A 21,788-nucleotide genomic window follows, 5' to 3' on the forward strand; every position below is an offset into this window, starting at 1 on the left:
ATATTCACATTAAGGGAATCAAAAAGAAATACATGCATGTTACATTGAAAATGTTTGTGTGTGCTCATAGGAATAGTGTAGGGAAATTGCATTAGATTGTGCTCTTTGCTCTTTGATCGAAAGAAATCTGATTTCTCTATCCCTAAGTAGCTAGGATTTTCATCGTTAAATTGAATGGAAATAATGCTTATCATGATAGTTTCATTGCTAGGAATTTCATAATAAAACGCGTCGTGAACATGAAAGGAAAATTCTTAGGCAAGGTCAACTTAAAATTAACATCAATTTACCTAATGGAGCATTGTCATTAACGAAAACATTTAGTGGTTCTAGGCTAGAGACATGTTCCAACGTCGTAAAACAAAGAAGTTGTCGCTAAATTGTCTGCAATACATCCTGAGTGTGATACCTCATTCCACGTACGTGAGTATATCGTAGCTCATCCACGTACCTTCAGGTATATATGGTGGTGTTACAGTATGTAAAGTATATGGGAATGCTCTCACTCTAAGGTTTTTCATTAGACATCGCTTATATGGACTGGGCCTCCATGTACCTTTGGGTATATATGGGAGGACAACACTAGGTTGCTATCCATCCTTAGGTAACCGAGTCGGCCACCTTATACACTGTGATACACTGAACACAGCATTCAGGGAGATTGCCTGCTCGTACTTCCTGGTTTGCCAGGAGTATTCTACATTTCACAGTTGCTTGGTAAACCTTTTTCCTAGCTTACCCCTTTTTGTTTATTTATTTTTTGATAATAAAATTAATCAATAATCATGGAGGAACATCAACCTTTACCTCATTGTTCGCGAAGAACAACAAGTAAACCGCCTTTGCCGCCCGAAGCTATAGCTATTCAGTCAAACGGTCTCACTTAACTGAGTCAAGTACATCAAAAACTCCTTGTTCTTCATCTGAATTACCTAAATCATCTATTTCGGTAAGTACTGAGACTCTAGTTACTCCAACCATTTCTGGTACATTCGTTTCTGAAGAAGAAGTTTCACAATTACCTAAGGACATTAGCACTAATCCTAGTGAAACAGTAACCAAAGTTATTCAACAACAAGTTGATCTTCAACTTGAAGTTGCTTAACAAGAAATTACTTCTGAAATTGAATCATTTCAACCAAAAGTTAATCTAGAGCCTATCACAGTTCAAACAAAAGTTACATCTAAACCTGAAGTTGTTCAGGAACCTCTTTCTGAAACTATTGTTCTTTTACTCGAACATCTGGACTTTGATTTTGAACATTCAGAAGTTGTTACTTTACCGGAAGACAATCAACCGGTTACCCCTCAGATATCAGTAACTACTGAAACTTCTACTTTATCAACACCAAAAAGCTTTTACGGACCAGACATTGAAGTTCTTCCACCTGGCTTAATTGTTGTTGAGGAAGAATTGGAAGAATATTCTACACCTAGAACCCCATTCCACTTTGGAAATGGGCTTTATCTTTACCCTCATATTCCTCATTTTACTGCTCCATTTGATCCTGCTTATTTTCAAGTACTCACCAATTCTTTAGGACAACTTTTGGGTCAATTAACTATGGCTAAACAACCGTCAACATCCCAAACTGTATCATCTAATGCAGTTGCGACAGAATATTCTATTGCAACCTCTTCAATGTTTTCTACCACACCTGAGTCGCACCTATATGGTGAATCGTTCATCCCGGTTGGTTACAAATCTTTATCTGGAACCCACTCAGGGGTTGCTTCTACACCATGGTCATCACCAATGTCCTCAACCGAAACTCTACCTGGTTCTTATTTAACGGGAACTCAACAGTTTGATCCTGCATATCAATATCAAACTAGGAAATCTAGTCAACAAAGACCCATGTATCCATTAAATACTAGATTGCCGCCATATGGAGAGCAATATTCTTATTCACCTTATCCTCCCTATGGAGGACCGTCATATGGGAGTATCCTGCAATATTCAAGTCAGCCTAGAATTCGAGTTTGTCAATCGGAACCAACATTGCAAGTTCAACCAAGGCTTGTGTAATCAACACAACCAATGAAAACTACGTTAGTTATTCCTACTACACCTGTTGTTACTACTGTACCATAGTCATACGTTCAAATTGTTGTATCTCAACCGGTACAAACTGGTCCTTCTACCTCACAACCACTAGTTTCGGGTCAAGAAGTTCAAGTTTCTCAGGCTGTTGTACAACAACCACTTGTGTCCGGGATTCAACAACCTCAGGTTAGTATACCCTTATCTGGACTGACCCAGGCTTACATTGGTATAGTTTATTCACAACTTGTCTAACCTTTCATTGCTGAGCAGCAACAACCGTTAAATCAACAACAGTTGTGCCAACAACAACAACAATTGATTCAACAACCGTGGCAACCCCAATTTCAAAAACCTCAATTCCAACGATTCCAACCCTAATTTGGACCTACCCAATAGGCTCAACCTAGGTTTGGATAGTATCAAGCTTACCAAGGTCTTGGTCAACAAGGCTTTGCAGGTTATGGACAACCACAAATTCAACCTGGTTATCAACAACCACCTTATGCCAGATTTGTTCAACAACAACCTTATCAAGGTTACCAAATGTAGATGCCCTATGTTGGTATGCAAAGACCTATTTCTCAGGAAATTCCATCATATCCTGGGTATGCTCAACCTGACCTGAATCAATAGTTTCCATTTGTAGCAACTTTAGAATTACCAGATTTAAATCAGCTCACTAATGATCCAATCTTATATGCACCTTGGTGGCCAGTGATTCTGCATAAGTTACCTTCTGACATTCCGAAATTCAATGGAAATCCCAGAGAAGACCCATCAAATCATGTCATGACCTTTCATTTGTGGTGTTCATCAAACTCCTTAAATGATGATTCGGTTAGACTTTGTCCTTTCCAAATAACACTTACTGGTTCAGCTACTAAGTGGTACATTAAGTTACCATGAGCTTCTTTCGACAACTTTATGACTTTAGCCACCACATTTCTGACCAAATTCCAGTTACCTATCAAATACGAGACTAGAACGGAACTCCTAACCAACTTTAAACAGACTACTGCTACCCATATATCAGATCATATTCATGAGTGGCGGCATCGTCGTCGAATGGTTAAGACATACGTTCTTGATCAGCTTTTCACTTTTCACTGAGTGGTTCATAAAATCCTTGTTGCCATCAATCACTGAGAATGTGGCAAAAGGTGGAGTTGTCACAAAAGAGAAAGTGATTGCTTGTTCCCAATACTTGGATTTGATTTACACACAATCTGGCACGCTCTACGACAAAATTCCCAATGCACCCCAACCAGCTTTCACTATTCCTCCTCCTCCACAATCGAGTAAGGACTCTCATGCCGGTGATGGTGTGATCGGTTCTTCGAGCACACAAATGGTAGGAAGACCATCTGGTCAAACTCTTGCCATTACCAATCAAACTACCAATGCATCAGAAAACACTCTTGCTTCTGAAGTTAATGTCGTGTCATCTGACAAAGGAAAAAATCAAAAGCAACCAGGAGGCAAGAAGAAGGGGAAAAACAAGAAGAAACAAGATAATTCCCCTTACGATAAATCATCTAATTCCTCTACTTTGGCAAGGAAACCTCGTTATCCATGTCTAGTCTATAATGACAAGAATTTTACAAGAGATTTTCCACATTGCTGAGAGGTATCTAAACCTTTAATGACTTCTAACACATCTTTAGTGTTGAACAATCCGTTTCCAAACCCAGAGACACATTTGGTTGCGACAGACCATGCTTCCACATCCCAAGTACTCATGCTATCCATCAAGCCACAAAATGAAGTTTTGGTGTCAACAAGAAATAAATAGTATGGAAATCCACCATCATCGTCAAATAACCATGCCACTGATCAACCTAATCCTTTGACTTTGACTTCATCTAAAATATTCCACCACCTATTGCACCAGAATTGAAAATAAAACCACCAAAGGGAGTTGTGCATAAATCAACATTTAACCCTCGATCTCGAGCAGCTCAAAACTATAACATAGTGGAAGATCTTGCTCAATCATCTTCTGCTATGTCGACACTCAAGGTGTTACAAAACTGTCCCTCCCAAAAGCAGGCTTTACTGTCAGAAATTGGTGGAATAGACCCTATGGATTCCAATCTTGTGGTTTTTAACCATGCGGGATATACACCACAGTTACCGACGTAGTTAGCTTTCCTAATTCAAGTAAAAGCTCTCAATAATAATGTTTACCAAACTATTATTAATGAGGGGAGCATCTACTTGCATTATGTCAATGAGCTACTGGAAAACACTTGGTTCACCACTGTTGTCACGATCACCAACCACGTTAAGAGCTTTTGACGGATGAACCTATACTCCTTGTGGGATTTTGAGTAACCTGCAAATCAAACTAGGGGGAAAAACAGTTACTGTTGAGGTTGAGGTAGTTGACAGACCCCTCGATTACAACATTTTACTAGGAAGGCCATGGGTATATGCTATGGTTGTTGTGGTTTACACGTACTTTCATACTATTGCATTCCCTCATAAGGGTGGAATCACAATTATCGATCAGCTTGCCTTCTTTTCAATAGTTCACAGGCTACAGGAAGCATTCCGTTGGTACATGGACCCCCAGTGTCACTTCAAAGTGTTAGAGTAGGTCTCTTTAAAGATCCTTCCCTAACGGATACTTTTACAATACCGTCACTGTCTGGTTTGGCAGAAGTGGAAAGAGTAGAGACTTGCAACATGATTTCCTCCACCTCATCTGATTTGAGGAGGATTACCAACAATTCTTAAGTTGATAATAATACTGAGGTTATGCCACTAAGCCCCATTGAGCTAGCATAGAAATCAATTTTTCTGGCTTGTGCGGCAAACACAAATCCACTTTCACCAATTGTATGGGTAGACCATTCGTTAGAATATGGTACTTCTTCGAATCCTTTCTCATGTATACATTCTACTTATGAAAGAATTGTCCAATCAATGACGATAGGAGAAGAACCTTGGGAAGATTATCATCATCATTCCCATCTTCCAAATGACATTGAAGATTATTCAAATGAACTAAACCACCCTTCAGTTGTTGATTTCCTTTAAAATTCAGTTTTCATAGACACAATAGAATCTGAGCAAAACCTGTCAAATATTGAAGAAACAATTCCTATTAATATTTCAACCAAGCCTAATGTTGTATAAAATATTCATGTCGGCAAATCTTGTTCTCCATCAGAACTCGATAGTCACTGTAATCTCTTTCGTGAATTTAGAGATATATTTGCATGGTCTTAGGAGGAGATGTCAGGCATTCACTCTAGTATTGTTAAACATGAAATCAAAATGTACTTTGATGTCAAGCCAGTACGACAACACCTTCGACCTGTTCATCCAAAGAAAGCCACAGCAATTAAAGTACAATTTGAAAAACTTTTGCGTGCTAGTTTCATTTACCCTGTACCTCTTACTGACTATGTTTCCAACATTTTTCCTGTCATGAAGAAACAAGGGACAATTCAAGTGTGCGTCAATTATAGGGATGTAAATCGGGCATGTCCAAAGGACAATTATCCTACTCCTTTTATTGACCAGATTATTGACAAATGTGCCGGATGTGAAATATTCTCATTTATGGATGGTTTTTCTGTTTACAATCCAATCAATATCTACCCATAGGACCAATCTAAAACAAATTTTATTTGTCCATGGGGCACATTCATGTATAGGAAACTCCCATTCAGTTTGAAGAATGCAGAGGCCACATTTCAGAGGGAAATGAACTATGCCTTCCATGACATCAAGCACATTGTTCAAACTTACCTTGACGATTTACCTGCTCACTCACGAAAGTGGACTAATCACCCGCAAAATTTGAGAGCAATATTTTTACGGTGTCGACACTACAAGATACGACTCAATCCACACAAATTTGTGTTTTGTGTTGGTTCTCGTCGATTTCTTGGATTTGTAGTGTCTAGAGAAGGGATTCGACTCGATCTATTAAAGGTTCAGGCAATTCTTGATTTGCCTCCACCTTCAAATCTTTTACAGTTATAGAGACTCCAAGGGAAGGCAAACTTTTTAAGGAGATTCATTCCTAATTACACTGATATGGATAAATGTTTTACATGTCTTTTGAAAAAGGAGATACCCTTCCATTGGGATTAGGTTGCGTAAGATTTCTTTGATGCTCTTAAAGATACCTTGATTAGAGCTTCATTAATGTACTATCCAAATTATCAAAACGACTATTACCTATAACTTGCCGCTACAGATACAACCATTGGCATGGTTTTAGTCCAAGAGGAAAATGAGATTGAACATCCAATTTATTATTTGAGCCACAATCTCAATGTACAGAAAGTAAGTACTCTTACGTCGAGAAACTAGCTTTGGCAGTTGTGCAAGCTATTCAAAGATTTCGCCATTACATCCTGCTACAGAAAACTACTATCATTTTGGATTGCAACCCTATGACATACATTTTGTCACGTCAATTGTTGTAGGTTTTAACCCCGTACAGAAATTACCTACATATGAATTCTAAAACACAAAAAATAAATAATGCGAGAGCATAATACGTAAAACACATATACACAGAGATTTTCCCCTGGATCCCAAAACCGGGACTACCAACTTTCTTTTTCATTATATTCCTTCCAATGTTACAATACATATATATACATGCCGAAGCATCCAATACCATGGACCGAAAAACCATCGCGTCCAAAACCATGGACCGAAAACCATCGCATCCAAAACCATGTGTGAAAATCATGCACAAAACCATAGGTGGGTCCGCCCAACCTAACATAAGGTCCAAAACCAAAAAATTTTAGGGCACTACCCTAGACCCCATAGAGTGGGGTTACAAGTACCCCTCAAACCCCCTATGACCCCCCCTCTAACCGCCCATTTAACTACATGGGTTAGTCGTGGAAAGAATATAACACAACCCAACAATTTCTGGGGGCAAAAAGGATAATCATTTTGTAGGATTTTGATCTGGAATTCATCGAGTCCAAATCAAAGAAATCTCTAGTTTTCGCAGAGTTACTTTGTGACCTTCCCTCGACCTCCATTGATTCAACATCTGAACCATCGATTTTGGATGAGTCTCTATTTCTGATATCATCATCTGACCTGTGGTATGGATATATACTGATCTATCTCCAAACCCAAACATTTTGGCCTGATACCTCTCACTCACAACAACGATGTATTCGACACCAAGCCAAAGATTATCTGATCATTGGTGACACTCTTTATCGTCATGGTATCGATACGATTTTACGGAGGTGCCTCACGAATGAGGAATCTAAGAAAGCATTGAATGATTTCCATTCAGGTGTCTGTGGTGGACACTTATCTAGATATGCAATCTCACAGAGAATTGTCCATGTCGGTTACTTCTGGCCAACTATATTCAAAGATTGTATTATTATTGTCAAAAGTTGTCACACATGCCAGATATATGACCGAAAAACCAGATTACCACGTGCACCATTGCATCCAGTCATTGTTGTTAGACCATTCACCAAATGGGGCATTGACTTCATGACATGTAACCCCACCTAGGTCAGGGGGTGTGGGTATCTTATAGTCATCATTGACTATTTTACCAAATGGGCCGAGGCGATACCAACATTGAACAATAGTGGCGAAACAACTGCTCTTTTCTTTTTTAACCATGTGGTTGCTCGGTTTGGTGTACCATAAGCCATAATTACAGATCATGGGTCGCATTTTCACAATCACATGATGGTTGAGTTGACTGTTAAGTTAGGACTATCACGTGATAGTTCTACCCCTTATTACCTGCAAGCGAATGGACAAGTTGAGACCATCAACAAAGTCCTGAAGCGAATGTTGTAGAGAATGATAGGGGTTCATAAGTGAAACTAGCACATAATCTTGTACTCTACCTTGTGGGAATATTGAACCTCATTGAGAAATGTAACTGGATTCACACCCTTTCTGTTGGTGTTTGGTTTGGAAGCAATCTTACCGATACAATGCAAAATTTCATCTCTCAAACTCGCGATTCACCTGTTACCCGACACTTCTGAAGAAAAAGCGTGTTTCTTGGAATTAATCCATCTGGATGAAATTCGTCATGATGTCGCATTGGCTAACGAAGAGCATAAGAAATGTATCAAGGCATAATATGATAGAAATGTCAAGCCTCGTATCTTCTCAAAAGGAGACCTGGTCTTGCTTTACGATCAGGAAGCTGATAAACTTGGAGTAGGGAAATTCAAACCAATTTGGATGGATCCTTATATTGTCAAGCATGTTCTGGTAAAAGGTGCCTATGAGTTAGTAGAATATGATGGGATTCCATTGTCATAGCCCCGAAATGGGTTGTACCTTAAACGTTACTATGCTTGATTGAGTGTAGTAAAATTCATTGTATATATGCTTTCATTGCATATGTGTGTGTGTGTCTTTTAGAGTTTTTATCTGGTTAGTAATCTACTTTGCATTTGTTGCAGATGTCGGAGTCTTTGGAACCTTTTGTTGGTTATGTCGATGGTTCTAGTCGTAATACACAAAACTTGTCTTCCACAACATGGGCTATTTTGGCTCCATGTGGTGAGTTAGTGAGTTTCCAAGGGATTTGTATCGGTCGATCGACGAACAACATCGCTAAGTATAGCGCATTGATTGAAGTTCTCTTTGATGCCATTTCACTTGGCATTCGCCGAATCATCTGTTGGAAATAATACTGAGAGGGGGGGGTGAATCAGTATTATCAGAACTATAAAACTTTTTCAATGCTCAGAAACATATACGCTACTTCAGTTAAGTGAACCCGCGTGTACACGCTACTGTGTCTAAAGAAACTTGCGTATATCCAGAGATCTTATGATTCAGTTAGCTTAGTCTTCAGTAAATACATCAGATCATTATTAAGCATATTAACAGTAACCAGGTGCAGAATAACAGAACAGAACATCACACAAGAGCCACACACATGAACACAAAGATATAAGGTGGAAACCCAATGTGGGTGAAAACCACCTGCTGCAAGTCATCTCAATCTTCTTCTTAATAAGAAAATCCTTTTACAATGTTTGTACTGGTGCAGTCTTATACCAGTACGGGAGCTACAACCCCCTTTGCTCTTGTACTAGCCGATCCATTTACTAGTACGCAGGCTGCTACCTGCTACAATGCTCCAAAGATCTCCTTTAGCTTTTGTACTAGCTTAGATACTAGTACGTAGGTGCTTGCCTACAATCTTCTCACCTCCAGGTACCACGTTTCATCAATTTTCAGACTGGATACACTGAAGCACAACACATAATCGGAAAGGCCACTTTTCATCCAATTTTCATACTGGACCCATAACTATCATTGAAGCTCAAAACAATCATCAAACCCTGAATCACTGAAACCCTGTTAACAACAGTCACCAGAACACAGAGCAGACACAGAACTCTGTAATAACCATCAGATCCATCTGCAACTTCAAATATCAAGCTTTACAATGTATACGCTACTTAGATGAATCAAACCCGCGTGTATACGCGCTTTTGCCAAAGACAACCCGCGTACAGATCTAAAAATAATTTCTCTTAACTTGCAGCTGTACCAGACATCAGTCATACTCATAACACTTATAGAACAATACATGCGTCAGTATGTAGATCTAGAATAAGCATCATAAAGATAGTTCATTTCAAACCATTTGATCCCGATCTCTCCTTAGATCTTGTTCTCCATCAACCGGTGAGATCTCTCCTTAGCTCAGATCAAGCAATGCATCATCAACCCATAACCCTGCATACTGGATCTAATGCTTCATCAGATATTCAAGACATTTCAGATGCACTTGCCTAATGATTTCCTTCTCCTTATATAGCCTTAGGCCTTGTTCAATACCAAGAGCCAAAACCATAGAAATCCAATACCATCAACTTCAAAAACTAGGGATCAACACGTTCGTCGAGACACCAAGGTCCAAAACCATAGGCACAACTTCCAAGGAATAACCGCCATGGACCAAAGATAAGTTTTCCTCATACACGCGCTTTTACTGAAGCCAACCAGCGTGTACACGCGACTTGGTATATAGCGAACCTGCGTATACGCGACTTGGTATATAGTGAACCTGCTTGTATACGCGATTTGGGCTTAATGAACCTGCGTGTATGAACTTTCTCTTCTTCTTATAGTCTGATCATCAATTCCTTGTTGCTGACCTTCTGCACTATGATTTGTCATCAGTGTGGTTTGCCACCAAGGACAACACTTATCTTATAATGCCAACAATCTCCCCCTGAACTCTGCAATAACAGTCAGATCCAACTGCAAACCCAAAAATCAAGCTTTACAATGTATACGCTACTTAGATGAATCAAACCCGCGTGTATACAGGCTTTTGCCAAAGACAACCCGCGTACAGATCTAAAAATAATTTCTCTTAACTTGCAGCTGTACCAGACATCAGTCATACTCATAACACTTATAGAACAATACATGCGTCAGTATGTAGATCTAGAATAAGCATCATAAAGATAGTTCATTTCAAACCATTTGATCCCGATCTCTCCTTAGATCTTGTTCTCCATCAACCGGTGAGATCTCTCCTTAGCTCAGATCAAGCAATGCATCATCAACCCATAACCCTGCATACTGGATCTAATGCTTCATCAGATATTCAAGACATTTCAGATGCACTTGCCTAATGATTTCCTTCTCCTTATATAGCCTTAGGCCTTGTTCAATACCAAGAGCCAAAACCATAGAAATCCAATACCATCAACTTCAAAAACTAGGGATCAACACGTTCGTCGAGACACCAAGGTCCAAAACCATAGGCACAACTTCCAAGGAATAACCGCCATGGACCAAAGATAAGTTTTCCTCATACACGCGCTTTTACTGAAGCCAACCAGCGTGTACACGCGACTTGGTATATAGCGAACCTGCGTATACGCGACTTGGTATATAGTGAACCTGCTTGTATACGCGATTTGGGCTTAATGAACCTGCGTGTATGAACTTTCTCTTCTTCTTATAGTCTGATCATCAATTCCTTGTTGCTGACCTTCTGCACTATGATTTGTCATCAGTGTGGTTTGCCACCAAGGACAACACTTATCTTATAATGCCAACAATCTCCCCCTGAACTCTGCAATAACAGTCAGATCCAACTGCAAACCCAAAAATCAAGCTTTACAATGTATACGCTACTTAGATGAATCAAACCCGCGTGTATACAGGCTTTTGCCAAAGACAACCCGCGTACAGATCTAAAAATAATTTCTCTTAACTTGCAGCTGTACCAGACATCAGTCATACTCATAACACTTATAGAACAATACATGCGTCAGTATGTAGATCTAGAATAAGCATCATAAAGATAGTTCATTTCAAACCATTTGATCCCGATCTCTCCTTAGATCTTGTTCTCCATCAACCGGTGAGATCTCTCCTTAGCTCAGATCAAGCAATGCATCATCAACCCATAACCCTGCATACTGGATCTAATGCTTCATCAGATATTCAAGACATTTCAGATGCACTTGCCTAATGATTTCCTTCTCCTTATATAGCCTTAGGCCTTGTTCAATACCAAGAGCCAAAACCATAGAAATCCAATACCATCAACTTCAAAACTAGGGATCAACACGTTCGTCGAGACACCAAGGTCCAAAACCATAGGCACAACTTCCAAGGAATAACCGCCGTGGACCAAAGATAAGTTTTCCTCATACACGCGCTTTTACTGAAGCCAACCAGCGTGTACACGCGACTTGGTATATAGCGAACCTGCGTATACGCGACTTGGTATATAGTGAACCTGCTTGTATACGCGACTTGGGCTTAATGAACCTGCGTGTATGAACTTTCTCTTCTTCTTATAGTCTGATCATCAATTCCTTGTTGCTGACCTTCTGCACTATGATTTGTCATCAGTGTGGTTTGCCATCAAGGACAACACTTATCTTATAATGCCAACAATCTCCCCCTTTGGACTTGATGGCAAAGCTAACTTGTCACACTTAGAACTATCATCTGATTCCTTTGAGCTGTCCTCCATCAGTCACATTTGATATCTCCTCTGAAGATTCATATCTGATTCCTTTGAGCTGTCCTCCATCAGTCACATCTGATATCTCCTCTGAAGATTCATCCAGTTATACATAAGTGAGATATTCTTCTATGAGAGGGTTGCCATCAAGTACAACACATGCATCATAATGCCAACATCATCGTTAGGCTGGACTCGTAACTCATTATACTACAACTAAAAAACATTTATATTGTCTGAAATCCAACAACTTTTCGTATGTTCCTTAGAGTTCGTATTTTGGAAAGGAATTTTGAACACATTCAAACTCAACATATTTCTAAAAATCTTAACACATTAACTAATTCTCTATCGAATTCTGTGTTAAATAGACATTTGTGACACATGTAAAAGTAATATTTTCAATTCACATTATCAGTTGAATAGGATTTCATATAACCATATAAAACTCTGAAAGTAAAATAGATAGGTGTTTTAAAAGTTTTTACAAAATTTGTGTCCAAGACACATTTTGTCATCTGACCAAAAAACTCAAAATGCATACAAAACATCCTAGGTAGATCTAGTGGTGCTCATGGTAACAGGTCACAACCTATGCTATCATACGCAAAAGCCTCGCCTAGTGGCTTGGAACACCAATAGTGTGGCACTGCAGCCTCATAGGTAACTCCTCGATCCGTACATCCATAATACCAAGGGTTAATCCCTCTATGTGATCCTGCAACTCTACTAGGGTCTCGGCTAAATCTAAGTCCTAGAGAAATGCTCTCCCAATGTTTCTCCATGTTGGCCCACCTGCAACTTGTTGGTGCCCCACAGGTTGAATAGTACCCACATCTGCATGCATAAGAATGATTTTAGTTTAGTATTGGAAACATTAATAACACAAAAACATGTAAAAACTTGAAAAATCAAAAAACACTTTAGTCAAACAATTTACCCATAGCACCCCATTGTGCTCCAACTGGTAGAATCAAATCTGGATCTCCACAGAAATCCATCCCTGAGTATGGATGCTCCTCGATGACAAGGTGTTGTCACTCGAGCCAACTGAAGAATGCAGTGGAAAAAATTATTGTTGACTAACCCACATGTCGAGGAAGCAATTCGACCCACCTCTACATCTGTGGATCTCTAGAACCAGCTACACCGAGTGATACATGTTGTGGTTGCATCAATGGGATTCTCTGTAAGGTAAAAGTGATTAAGATCGAACCATAGCAGAAATTCTTCGTCTTACCACTTTTTACCTTGGTCAGTTGTTCTTTCAGTGAAGAAAGCACAACCTTGCACTAGTTGAAAATTTTTAGCTCTAGACACTCCAGTGCATATTGCATATATGATCTGTTCGCCAGATGTAGTGTCACACTGCCAGCCAGTTTTGCGATTGTGAAGAGGATCGTTCTCAAAGGCAAATCACCTACATCCCTGATGTTTATTTTCCCATCCTTGCTAGGTTGTGTACCTGGCTAACAAAACTGTCTAATATAATCTCTCACCGATTCACCTCCACGGGCAAATCCAGAAAGTGAGATGGGGGCACCTCGCCTCGATAGTCTAGTAAGAAAGTAAATATCTGTCATGCGGAAAGAGTCAATTTTGCGGACAAAACCGACCTCCCTAGAAGCTAAGGCTTTCTAGTGACAAACAAAACAATCAAGCACTATCTTTCCCTAAATATGCATTTAAAATAAAAGCAACCAGGTGTTTAAGGCTTACCTCTAGTCCAACGCTTGTTTGCAGCAGCCAAGCCTCTCTGATCCAGATGAGCTCCTCCTTCTCTTTGAAACCTACATTCACTAACAAGCAAACGATTACATAGCACCTGAATAACTCATATAATAAAACATATTCATCATAAAGACCAAGGAGTATATGAAACAAATTATATATAACAACTTGTTGAGAAAAATGAACTTAATTGTATTAATTGGAAACAAAAGAAACCATTACAACCAGTGCCTTGGTGTTGTGCAGGTCCCTCCCAGGGTCTAGCAAGAGTTCTCCTTTACTTTGATCAGCTCACCCACTTCCAAATGAAGCTAAGAAAGGATTGGAATCTCTCCTCTCAAGCTCTAAAAGGGAGTCCTAATTTCAGCAGCATCTACCCTTAGGAATGTTCAGCTTTCAACCTCCTCTCCCTCTGGCCCAATGCCTGTATTTATAATGCTTTGGAGGAAGTTAATCAGGTCCACCATCAATGGGATAAGCCCCTCTTTCAATGGGATAGCTCCCCTCTTGATGGGATAAGTTCCTCTTTCTTTGGGATGCATGAACCATCTGGAGGCGCTCAATACACGTCAAACCATCTTCTAGAATGCTCTAGAATCGACCACAAGTAACTTTTTTGGAGTAAAACTTGCGCCTTTTGACCTTTACAGGAGTACGCACCCACCCCTTTACAGACAGAGCGTACAAGTACGCAGGTATTGTGAACTTGAGGTGCGTACACGCAGGTAAGGCTAAGAGAAACTGCGTAACCAGAGTTAATTGACTTTTTAAGGACTTTCTCTCTTTCTTGGGGTTTGACATGAGGAGCAGAGGTATAAGACTTGCTAAGGAGGATAGTATGACAGTTGATGGAGCCATACTAACTGCAAATAGTCATGGTGACAAATTTTAGTGTAACAGATTGCCCCCTAAAGTGCGAAGCCTGTAGTAGATTAGGGTTTCATATCATCTAGGAAGGGTGAAGTACTTTATCATTTCAAGGATTATCTCGTGGAGAGCCCAGTCGGAACCTGCAAATATTCAACACAAAATACATATATGAGATCATATCATCGCTGAGGTAGGCATTCCCATACTCAGATCAAAACTTCAACTAACAAACTAACTACTGCTCTGATATAGGAATGATTCCGCAGTACATCATAATCATAGACTCATGTAGACACAGTATGGACGCAGCCATCTGTTTATAATTAGTCTACTGTATAATGAATACAAAACTCCTCGCAGCCTGGATGGCGGAAACTAGATCCAGGGTCTTCATTTCTACTTCCTGAAATAGTACGATTCTATCCATGTGAATAAATGAGTTGATGTCGAACATGGTAGAAACCACTTGATTACCAGTCAATGATGTAAACTGTTAACAAGTGTGAGAGAGACCACCAGTGATGTCAATGGTTCTCAAAGTACCCAGTACAATCCATGAGATGTGAATGAATGTGTTGATGTTGAACATGTCACGGAATCCTTCAATCGAAAGTCAATGATGTAAACTGTCGTCAAAGGCGAGAAACCTGCCATTGATGCATGCAGACTTCAAGGTACTGACGATTTCTAGGTTATCTTTCTAGATAATGTGCTGATGTCGATAGAAAGAGACCCGTTGTAAGCAAGCCCACAACACGAAATCATAAATCAAGTTGAAGAAATATAGCTGTAAGGACTGACTCAGAGATGGTCAAGATGGATGACAAGTATTTTGCAGATGAATGGTTTATTTGCAGTGACCTCTTGAACACATAACGACATGACAGATGGCTTGGTGACAATTGACCCAAAGTTAATACCCGGCTGAAGACTTTCAATGTGGTTTGATCAACTGTGAGGAAAAGGATTTCCCAACCCAGGTGAATGAAAAGTGTCATGTTCAAGAGCAGTGATAAGGTTTCTCTGAGACAAAGGATAACAAATAGGCTCATTTTTCTCTCTTTTCGCCCACCATTTCTGGAAAGTACCTCTTTATTTTTTACAAGCTTGAGGAGGATAACATTTGCTTGATTATAAGCTCATCCTTCGGATGAGTCCAACTTAGTTTAGATTCGAACCCTAAGAAGGAGTGGTCTGTTCCTATTTGTAATCGAACAGGTCCTTTACTGTGAAATTTTAACGAGTCCAGTATAGGAGAAGCTTGGCGTTTTTCAATTTTAGAGAGTCTGAAAAAACTTAAGACTCCAGGGTTGAACTTTTTCGTAAATTTGTGTCTCCCAAGCCTGAAAAAGTATAAAATAATACTTGAGAGAACCGCTTGACCTTTACGACCAAGGAGTACTTTCATGATTAGTGTCTTTGGCCTGAAAAGTAAAAAGCGATCAAGGACACGTCGTTTTATTTCCAACATTGAATTTGAAACGACAAAAATCCGGCAATCTTTTCATGTTTTTACGGTCAGAAAATGGCTATAAGAGGACCGTCTTTTAATTCCATTTTAATGAGTGTAAAAGAAACGCTCGGCAATCTTTTCATGTTTTAGGAGTCAGAAAAGGGCTTAAAGATGACTCTAGTGTTTTTGTTTGTGAAAAATGACAATTTTCCCTAAAAATCCTTTATCCTGCACAAAAACCAACACATTACTCATACCTGTTTAAAGATAGATAAAAATACTTTGAAAAATACCTTTTCATGGTGAAAAATAAACAAATTTACCATTTATTTACCCAAAAAACCTATAAAAAGGGCTTTTACCAATTCATTTTTACCATTTTATTGTCGAGGAGGGAAAAAGGGCTTTTGGCAAGAAACTTCCCATGGACATTGCGGAGAATCCGACCGTCAAAACCAAACGCCGTCTCTTTCAGGTATTCTACAACATCCTCCTCTGCATTTTCATCCGTTTAGAATTTGTTTTTAGGCCCTAGTTTCATTTTTTGGAGGCTTTGGGGTTTCAAGATCCGCCTTTCGGGATACGCAGGTGCTCCACTAGGGACCCGCGTACCCCGACATTTTCTCAGTTGGGAAAATGCCGGGCGTACGCACCTTGCCTTAAGGGAAACTGCGTACCCACGCTCTGTTCCTAAAGGCGGGGTGCGTACCCCGCAAAACGAGTTTTCAAACCCCAATTTCTTCAAAATGGACCAAAATTTTTTGATTTCATTGAATCTAACAGATGTTTTTTGGTGTGTAGATTGCCCACCATGCTTGATTGGCGCGAGAGAGAGCACGAAGATGTTAATTTGGCCGCCAATAATCACCAACCGTCCATTGATGCTTTGAAGGCATGCGGCCTTTACAAATATTGGGCCATACCTGGCATGAGGGCCCAGGTGAGATTTCTAGAGTGGCTGGTAGAAAGGTGGAATGTTCAGGATAAGTGTTTTTACATTGGAGGGCACATGCTCGAGATAGAGCCCTCAGATATTTACTTTCTCACTGGTTTGCCCAAGAGAGGCGAACACTTGACTCTGTTCGGGACTAGGCCGGGTGGCCAATCCATCGCTAGTCTCCGACTAGAGTGGTGTAACACTCAGAACCAGGAGAAGGGGATAGAGATCAAAACTATATCCCAACCTGAACTTATGGTGATTGCCTTTATAGTTACCAGACTTTGCGGGGCTGCCGCTTTGCACATTGCCACCGGGTCCCAGATGCGGATGGCGATTGATTGCTATCGAGGCACCATTTTCAACTGGTGTGATGATGTGTTGGCCAATTTAAAAGGCCAACTGACTCGAGCCAAAAACGGGCAGCTGAAGACTTTTGGTTATGGGCCTTTAGTTTTCAGTTTTAGCTTAGAGAGGGTTCCGATGCTGATCCCACAGCAGCTCACTGTTGAGGCTGGGCTTCCCCGAGAGCCCAAATTGATGCGACGGGTTGTGGTTATGGCCCGTCATCCTGATGAGGGCACGGAGGTTGTTCGATTTGCTCCGGAGTACTTTCACTGGTTATAGGACCAGGTCTTTTCGATACAGGATTTTCCTTATGCCGGAGTTGATTTTCGTGGAGATCCGGACATGATTCTTCCACCGGGAGAACAATGGGATGACACAGGTAACTTCATTTTTCACAAGTTTTTAAACTATTTATTTTTTGTTTGTTTGTTTTTATATCGTCTCAAAACTGACAGTAATAATTTTCAAAATGCAGATGTAGGCCCACGTCGTCCAGCCAATCTCCGTCCTTTCGAGAGGAGACTACCAGTTGCAGCGGCGCTGGCCCCACAGGACGAGGCCACAGAGACTTTAGCTGAGTTGGAACAAGACCTAGAGCGTCTTACAGCAGATATACCAGAGACTACTATAGATGATATTCCTATCAGGCTTCAGCGCTATGTAGTCACAGTCCCAGGACCTTTTAGAAGGTTCTTGTGTAGAGTAGCTCATGCAGTGGTGTCGTATAGAGAGCATCACCAGTGATTGGATGGTCGTTTTGTAGACACATGCGACATTTTGGTTTTTTGTACTTATCATTTTTGCTGATCATAAGGTGTTTTTCAACCTATGATCGAAGACGATGTATTTTTTGACACACTCCTATCTATATATATCATTATTACCGGCTTATCTTGTTAAACATGTGTGAAGAAATGTTTTTAAATTTACATGTATGATTATTGCAAATGTCTATTTAACATTCGAGAAGCAATTGCATCTGCTAATGTATTTAAAGACCTTGGAATATGCTGATATTCAATGTAATCAAATTCACGTTCCAAGAGACGCACTCTCAAAAATAACCTTAATAACACTGGATTTCTAATGGCATACACTCTATTAAGCTGTAATACAACGAGTTCAGAATCTAACCTCACTATCAAACTCCGAATCCCAAATGAAATAGATTCAGACAATAACTCAATCACTGCACTGTATTCTGCAATGTTGTTTGTTGTTTGACGGAGGCTTACCCCATGCATAGAAACTAACTCATCAGAGGGTGAATAGATAACCCAAGCTGCGGAAGAGATATTCCGTGTACTACGATAAGCACCATCAGCGAAACCAATGTATGTTTGGAGAGGCATCGACATCTGCATCATCAAGAGTAAAACCAAGATAAGCTAGAATAACGACGAAAACACACTTTCTAAGCTAAGCACACTGTCTAAACTAATAAACACACCAGCTAGAAAGAAAAACTTAACCTAACTAGAATCTCCATACCCAACTTTTAAGCATAATACCTCTTTAGGTAAAGTCCATTTCTGGGTTTACCCAAAAAGTCCTCGTCAAAGTCTACCAGCTCATAGGCCCCTTTTGCTAGCTTTCGCTTGACAATATAGGGCCCATGCCACATAGGAACGAATTTTCCAGCACCTAATTTATCATTAGCTTGATCATATAACAACACTAGGTCTCCTTCCGAAAAATTTCGAGGGGTCACATTTCGATCATACTGAGCTTTCATACGTTTTGCGTGAGTCTCGATCGCTAATGCAGCATCACGTCGAGTCTCATCTAATTGAGCTAAGTATAATAAATGCTTTTCCTCTTCGGAAGTAGCTGGAAGTAACTCGATGGCCATTTGCAGTGACGGGATTTCGCATTCAATGGGTAACACAGCTTCCAAACCATAAACTAGTTAGAAAGGAGTGAACCCTGTTGATGTTTTCACTGAGGTTCGGTACGCCCAAAGCGCTGAAAATAACATGTTGTGCCAATTCGACCGATGAATACCAATGATTCGTCGGATCATGATAACTAAAACTTTGTTGATGGACTCAACCAGACCATTTGCTTGTGGATAATAAGGAGTTGAGCTATCATGACGCAAACCAAGCTGGCCTGTAAGTTCTGTCATCATAACGTTTCAAAAATGGCACCCATGGTCAGTGATTATCACTTGTGGGACACCAAACCTAGCAATAATGTGATTGAACACGAAAATTACAGTTGTCTTGCCGTCTGCCTCGAATGTAGGCATCGCCTCGGCCCACTTAGTAAAATAATCTACCGCAAGGATGATATACGTATGCCCCCCGGCCGAGTGAGGGTTACATGTAATAAAATCGATACCCCATTTGGAAAAAGGACCAACGGCAATTATAGGGTGGAGAGGAGCAGGTGGAGCGCGCATCTTTTGATCAAACACTTGACAGTTGTGGCATTTTCGGACCGCAGTAATACAATCTTTAAACAAGGACGGCCAGAAGTAGCCAGCGCGCAATATCTTTTGGGCTGTGGCATACCCAGACATATGACCGCCACACGCTCCAGAGTGACAGTCATTCAGAACCCTTTCAGCTTCTTCGTGAGTTAAGCAACGTCGAAAAACCAAGTCTGCCCCATGGCGATAAAGAGTATCTCCAATAATTTTGTATTGTTGAGACTGGAATCGAATTTTCCGACGTTCCGACTTTGAAACTTCGGGCCGAAAGGATTGGGTCTAGAGATAGACGATGATATCCCCATACCACGGATCTAAAGTGCTGATTAGAAACAGAGATTCGTCTGCAATGGGCTCCTCTGCCACAGTTTCCGTGTCAGCACGCGGGAAGTCACACATTAACTCGGCAAAAACTAAAGATTTCTTAGACTTAGATTTCTCAAACTCCAAGTCGAACTCCTGCAGGATAACGATCCATTTAGAGTACTTGCCCCCTAGCAATTGTTTAGTCAAAATGTAGATCATAGGGTTGCAATCCGAAATGACTGTAGTTTTACGGAGTAAAATGTAGTGACGAAAACGTTAGACAGCTTGAACGGCTGCCAATGCCAATTTCTCCACATGTGAATATTTGAGCTCAGTTGGGTTGAACGTCCGACTAAGGTAATATATCACATGTTCCATTCCAAATTCATCTTCCTGTGCTAAGACCATTCCGATGGTGGAATGGGCGGCGGCGAGGTACAAAAAGTAATCCTGGTTGTAGTTGGGAGGATGCAGCAACGGTGCATGGGTCAACGCGTGCTTGAGTGCATCAAAAGATTTCTGAGCTATCTCATCCCAAGTGAATTGAGCGTTCTGTTTCAACAACCGTGTAAAACCCTTTGTAACCTCAGCGTAGTTAGGAATGAATCGTCGTAAAAAGTTTGCTTTCCCCTGCAAACTTTGGAGTTGGCGAAGACTCGAAGGAGGAGGCAATTTGATGATAGCTTCGACCTTCGAGGGATCGACGCGAATGCCGGCTTTTGAAACTACAAATCCCAGCAATCGTCCCACTTCTATACAGAAGACACATTTGTGTGGGTTCAACCGAATTCGATAATGCCTACACCTCATGAAAATTGCTCGTAAATGGACAAGGTGGTCAGCTCGATGTAATGAATGAGCAGGCAAATCATCGAGATACGGTTGCACAATGTGTTTGATGTCATGAAACGCATAAGACATCACCCTTTGAAAAGTTGCTCCGGCATTCTTTAGCCCAAAAGGTAATTTGCAATAAGCAAATGTCCCCCATGGACAAATGAAAGCCGTTTTTGGTTGATCGGCAGGTAGAATATTGATTTGATTATAACCGGAAAAACCGTCCATAAAGGAAAATATTTCACTGCTGACACAATCGTCAATTATTTGATCGATATAGGGTGTTGGGTAGTTGTCCTTTGGACAAGCTCGATTAATGTCCCTATAATCGATGCATATTCTTATTGTTCCCTGTTTTTTGTTAACCGGAACAATATTCGATACCCAATCCGTTAATGGGATCGGATAAATGAACCCTGCTTTCAACAGCTTCTCAACTTCTGCTTTAATGGCAGCCACTTTTCGTGGGTGAATCTGACGCAAACGTTGCTGGACGGGTTTAGCGTCCGGGTAAGTCTTGATCTCATGGACAACAATTGCGGGATCAATTCCTGGCATTTCCTCGTAGGACCAGGCAAAAACGTCGTGGAATTCTTGAAATAGGGCCTTGTATATTTGAATTTTGTCATCTGTACACGAGGCACCTATATGAATGTTCTCAACAATTCCGGGCTTAACTGAAATGTCAATGGGAATAGTTCGAGAAATATTTCGCAAATTCAACTCTGAATCAGGATGTTTCATTGGATTTTGAGCTTCTTTGACATATTCAGCTGTAAAGACTGATGAGAAATCATTTTCAAAACGATCATCCTTAGGTAAAAATGAAGATCTGTGATGGAG

The sequence above is a fragment of the Pinus tabuliformis genome, chromosome 6 (genome assembly GCF_031772625.1).
Source record: "Pinus tabuliformis cultivar Carrire ecotype Pingquan chromosome 6, CPIR1, whole genome shotgun sequence".
Classification (NCBI taxonomy): Eukaryota; Viridiplantae; Streptophyta; class Pinopsida; order Pinales; family Pinaceae; genus Pinus; species Pinus tabuliformis.